A 6,708-nucleotide genomic window follows, 5' to 3' on the forward strand; every position below is an offset into this window, starting at 1 on the left:
CGGAGAACTCCTCTCCTCTTCAGTTTTATATCCCCAGCCTGGCCCTCTGTGTCCTAGGCCACTCGCCACGATAAAATAAAGATAGGTGGCTGCACATTGCATGGTGGTCCAAGGGATTTGGAGGCACTACTGCACTCATACAGCACATTTAATGATTAAGATCTAGGCTTTGTGAAATTCTAAATGTTGTGTTCCTTAGGATTTTGCCAGTCGAGGTCCCTGCATATTTAACAGACACTCCAAGGCTCAGTTTACTCAATTGTAAAATGTTATTAATTTTTAGTGCCCACACAGTTCCTGGGGTTGTGAGATGTAGGGTTGTTGCCACATTATATCCCAAATATAAGCAAGGGACATTTAAAGGATGAGAGTGTTAGGATGGTGAATTTTCCCAAGAGATGGTGTTTAAAAGAACGCATAAGGAGTGAAACATACTAAAGGATACATGAAAAAAAAATGACAGGAAATCCAAAAGGAAGATTAAACTTAGAGTTACTAAAATTAAAAAGAGAATCAAAAAGGCTGAATTTTGTTCTTTTGTAGTGGGATAATCAACAAGGAAAGGAGAGCTTTCTCCCACCTCCTTGGGTGGTGCTGAAAGGTTAGGAGAAAAGAGAAATCAAATCTATTCATCTCCATCAGGGGAAGTAGTTCAAATTGGAAAAGTAACATCTCCAAAGATCTGTTTTTCTCTTTTCTTTTCTTTTTATATGGTGGAAGTCACTCCACCTCTAAAACAACTGGCTCAATTGGGAATGTAGCTCAGTGGTAGAACACTTGCCTAGCATGCACAAAGGCCCTGGTTCCACAAAACATACACACACACAGAAAACTGGCTCAAGCACTTTGATTTCTGTCCACAGTTCTCTCCCCTTTCCAGCCACTTGTTCAGAATGCTATCCACCAATCTCACCGAGTACTACTCCCCACAGTTTCTTTTCTGCATACTCACCTAAGAGGTGGCAGATTTATGTGAAATGTATAGCTTTTAGAAGAAAATCTTTCTGCCCTGAGGTTAGGCAAATCATTCTTAGATATGACATCAAAGGTGCTATCCATAAAGGTAAAAATGATAAATTGGACTTCATGGAAATTAAAAGCCTTTGCTCTGTAAAAGATGCTTTTAAGAGGATGAACATGCAAGATATATGCTAGTAGAAAACTACTTATAAATAACAAATATGATCTTATAGTCAGCTATTTTTGTAGCTGTAACCAAAAGACCTGACAAGAATAATCTTAGGGAGAAAAAGTTTATTTGGGAGCTCATGCTTTCAGAGGTCTCAAGGCCAACTCCTATACTTTGGGCCTGAGGTAAGGCAGAGCATCATAGCAGAAAGGCATGAAGAGGAAAGCAACTTGGATATGGCAATCAGGAAACAGAACATCACTCACCAGATACAAAATAGAATCTCCAAAGGCATACCTCCAGTGACCCACCTCCTCCAGCCACATTCTACCTGCCTACAATTACAACCCAGCTAGAGCACCAGTCAATCAATCCACTGATTAGGTTATAACTCTCATACTCTATCCATTTTGCCTCTGAAAATCCTTCATTGTCTCACACATGAGCTTTTGGGAGACATCTCACATCTAAACCATAACATCTGACAAAGGACTTGTGCCTAGAACAAAGAATTCTTGAAACAATGAGGAAATGGACAACTCAGTATAAAAACTGGTAAGCAATTTGAACAATTCTGTACCAAACATAGGATGATGCCTATAAAGACATGAACTTGGGCTGGGGATGTGGCTCAAGTGGTAGCGTGCTCACCTGGCATGCATGCAGCCTGGGTTCGATCCTCAGCACCACATACAAACAAAGATGTTGTATCTGTTGAAAACTAAAAAATAAATAAATATTAAAAATTCTCTCTCTTTAAAAAAAAAGAAAAAAAGTATTAATTAAAAAAAAGACATGAACATCTAGCTCTATACCAACAGTTAAATGCAAACTGAAGCCACGATAATATACCACTAACAGACCTTTTACAATAGCTGACAGAAACTGACAATACCAGCTGCTGACAAGGTGGTTAAACAACTGGAACACTCATGCATTGCTGGTTCAGCAATTTGGCAGTTTCTTGTAAAATTAAAAATACCCTTACAGAATGACCCATCAATTCCATTACTACACTTTTACCCCAAAGAAACAAAACTCGTGTTCATATATAATCCAATATGCAAATGTTCATAGATGTGTCAGTCATGATTGCTATAAAGTGGGAGCAACTTGAATGGGATTCCACTGGTGAATGAAAAAAAAAAACTGTAGTGATCAGTACAATGAAATACTACCCAGTAATAAACAGAAATTCACTATTCATATACACAGCCACATAAATGAATCACAAATACATTACTCTGTGTGAAAGAAGCCAGGTTCAAAGTCTGTAAGATTCCATTTATATATGGAGTATTTATATCAATGGGGTAGGGAGGAAGAGCAGGAGAAGAAGATTACCTCTAGATAGGGAAGAGAGGTGGGAGGGAAAGGGAGGGAGAAGGAGAATTGCATGGAAGATGGAAGGAGACCCTCATCGTTATACAGAATGCATGTATTACTATGTTAGGAAAAGAAAAAAAAGAAGTGTGTCACATTAGTTTGGGTAGAGAGAAGTGATGGGAGGGGAGGGGAGGGAAAGAGGGGAAAGGAAGAACAGCAGAATAAAATAGACTTTATTATTGCTGTGGGTATATACATGACTGCATGACCAATGTGATTCTGCAACCTGTATACTCAGAAAAATGAGAAATTATACCCCATCTGATTCAAATGTATGATATGTCAAGATCATTGTACTGTCATGTGTAACTAATTAAAACAAAAAATAAAATAAAAAATGTAAATTTTATTGTAGGTAAATTTAAAAACCAAATTTTAACAACTCAGGTGGTCTGGTTTTTGTTTTAATCCAATCACCAAATTGTCCTGAGTTTCTGAGATCAAATGGATGAAAATGGGCACAGGGTTTGCCTAAATCCCATGTTTAAGCTCTGTGAGTTCAGCCTTGGTATAGATTGAGATCTCTGGAAAGCAGGCTCTGAGAAGGAGATTAGCACACAGATTTATTGGGGTGAGCCCTTGAAATCATCCCTTTGAAGGGAAAGGATGAGAAGGATGCAGAATTGGGCACAGAGAAAAACTGGGTAGCAACTCAAGTTCAACATCTCACTTAGTCTACCACATGGTAATCATTGAAGATGAGGTGACTATTTGGAGGTGTCCCAAGTCAAGGGGAGAGGGCCAGGCTCAATGTCATTTAGTTATGAAATGCAGGCTGACTCCTAGAAGGATGTGACTTTGGGTGAGGCAGTTCTTTTCAGCCAAGGCAATCCCTAAAAGAGCTGACAGCTGGCAGTACCACACCCAGCACCTTTCCTTTATTCCTGAAGGAAAATTTGGACAGCATCCACCACACTCCCTGACCTCTTCAAAAGAGGAAGTATTCTGAGCTGGAATTGTGGCTCAGAGGTAGAGCACTTGCCTAGCAAGTGTGAGGCACTGGGTTCGATCCTCAGCACCACATATAAATGAATAAATAAATAAAAGGTCCATTGACAGCTAAAAAATATTTTTTAAAAAAGAGGAAGGGGCTGGGAAATTGTGGCTCAGCAGTAGAGTGCTCGCCTAGCACAGGTGGGACCCGGGTTCAATCCTCAGCACCACATAAAAATAAAGGCATTGTGTTGTGTCCATCTATACCTAAAAAATAAATATTAAAAAATGGTGATTTTTTGGTTGAAATCCAATGACAGCACACTTATCAAGTCCCTTTGGCTTTTCTAATAAAAACCTAAAATAATAAATATTTTCTGGGCAAAAAGTGAATTCTCACAGGGATTTTTCCAACTTTCTATGTTATTTACTCCTTCTTGTAATATGTATAATTTATCCCATGGAAAGGAAACCATAAGTTATGATGGAATTTACTTTGTTAAGCATGTTACTTTCAACAATTTTCTTAACAAAAAAGAAAAAAAATAGTTAATGACACAGTGTAGGTCAGAGCATCTTTCATAATATTTTCACTTCTGCACATTTATAATATATTGGATTTCTCATATTTTAAGGACTGGACAGGCTTCCAAGGTCTGGCCACAGTGGGCCAAGGATTATTCTAGAAAGATTGTTAGGATATCATTGTATACTATGAAGACAGAGGTAGCACAATAAAAGGAAGGGTAACTCACCATCTTTCCTCCTTAAACATGACTCCATTCTTTGTGGTTCCCTTCTCACCTCTTAAGCTTCTCCTTCTTAATCTTTATAGATTTCATCTCATCCCAAATACTGAGAACCCTAAGGCTCTATCCCTGTATTTCTCTTCTTATTGTACTAAACCACCTGAAATTTTCAATTCCTATGGCCTCTCCCAATAAGTTTACATTGTTGACTCTTAAATACAATTTCCAGATTTCTCTTCCCATTAGTCTCATATTCCCAATTATGTCTCAGTATCTTCACCTGGGTGCTCTCCAGGAACCTCAAATTCATATTTTTCCCAAGCCAAATCCTCTATAATACTCTAAAAATCTACTATTTTTCATAGATTTTCTGTTTTTTTTAACTTTAAAAAATTGGTTGTTGATGGACACAATACCATTATTTTATTTATTCCTTTTTTTTAATGTGGTGCTGAAAATCAAACCCAGTGCCTCACACATGCTGTTGGCAAGCACTCTACCACTGAGCCACAACTCCAGCCCAGATTTTCTGTTTTGAATAATGCCCTGGTAAGATAATTAAAAACCAAGATGCCAGAATTAGAAACCTCATTGTCATTTTTGAGTATTCCTCCCTTTTTCTCAGATATCACATTCAGTCACCCTAGTCCATACAGTTTACCATGTGAGACTTCCTCTCTCTGTCTCTCTGTCTCTCTCTCTGTACTGGGGATTGAACCAAAAATGCCCTACCAGTGAGCTACATTCCCAGTTCTTTTTCTTTTTCTTTTTTTATTTTAAGACAAGGTCTCACCAAATTGCTGAGGCTGGGCTCAAACTTAGAATCCTCCTGCCTCAGCCTTCAAAGTCCCTGAAATTACAGGCATGTGCCACCATACCCATCTTGAATGTTTTCTATATATGCCTCCATCAGTATCTCTTTCCCTCCTAAAACAGAACCATTCAATAACCCACACCTGCTTTTCCTTTTTTTCTTCCATATTTTTATTGGTACATAATAGTTTTACATAATGATGGGGTTGTTACTTATTTGAACATATGCTTGGTTTTCCTTTTTAGCTAGGTGTGACCCATCATCTCTTAATTGGTCTCTCTACTCCCATCCTCTATTGCCTACACACTGTTATAAAATGGCTCCTAGGCCAAGAGGATGAAGCCTACACTCTTTAAAATACCTCATAAGTGTTTTTACAATGCCTTTCTCACTCCTTACAATGCCTTGTAAGAATTTTCACATTCTGGCTCTAATGTACCTCTATAGACTCACTTCCCATCATTTCCTTCCTATTCCTCCTCCATCTTCCATTTTGGTTCTGTTGAAACACAGTACGTTTAATATTGTGTATTCTAGTCAGGCTTCTGGTTTTAGAAAAATGCTGCATTGTTTGATGCTTCTAAAATTGAACTTCAGTTCTTCATTCTGCCTGAAAAGCCTTTTGCTCACATATCAGTCTATTATATCCCACTCAGATTTCATGTTCATATATAAAGTTATTTTGATAGAATTAATGATTCATTTTCTGAGTTCCCATGAAAGCTTATGCATTAAACCTTGTGCATGAAAACACCTTCTTACTGTTATGAGGTTGTGTCCCCTGCTGGAAGGACTGTGAACTTCACAAGAAAACCTGGAATATAATAGCTGTTAGGTTTGAACTAGTGAATTAAATACCCCCCATATAGTTGACATATTAAGCTGGGATTATGAATTGCATGAATCTAAAAATGAATTTTAATTATACACTGCACTCTAGGATATAAGATAGAAAACATTAATGTATTGAACTTAAGGGAAAGGGGAAGTACAGTGGTCTTCCTTAACTATAGGAAATATGTTCCAGAACCCCAGAGGATGCCTGAAACTGTGGATAGTACCAAAACCAATATAAACTATGGTTTTTCCTATACATATATACTTATGATAAAGTTTAAGTAATAAATTAGGTACAGTAAGTGATTAACAACATATTGATAAAACAGAAAAATTACAACATATTATAATAAAAGCTATGTATAATTTCTCTTTTTTTTATAATATTTCTCTCAAAATATCTCACTGTACTGTACATCTCAGAAACCTCAGGATACAATGTTTTTATTTCCACAAGTCAAAGATTTTTTTCCTTTTTAATTAAAGGAAGCACTTTACAGCTTCTTTTTGGCATATCCAAATTGCCATCATCACTACTCTTGCCCTTTGAGGCCATTATTAAGTAATATAAGAGTTACTTGAACACAAGCACTGTCATATCATGACCATTGATCTGATAAATGAGATGGCTAATAAATGACAAATGGGTAGGTACAGTGTGAATACACTGGGCAGTGGAATGATTCACACTCAGGGAGTGATAGAGCATGAAGACACAAGACATAATCACATTACTCAGAATAGCATGCAATGTTTAGAACGTAGGAATTGTTTATTTCTGAAATTTTCCATTTAATATTTTTAAACCAAAGTTGGCTATATGTAGCTAAAACCATAGGAAGTGAAACTTCAGATAGCGG

Source organism: Urocitellus parryii, chromosome X, assembly GCF_045843805.1.
Source record: "Urocitellus parryii isolate mUroPar1 chromosome X, mUroPar1.hap1, whole genome shotgun sequence".
Classification (NCBI taxonomy): domain Eukaryota; kingdom Metazoa; phylum Chordata; class Mammalia; order Rodentia; family Sciuridae; genus Urocitellus; species Urocitellus parryii.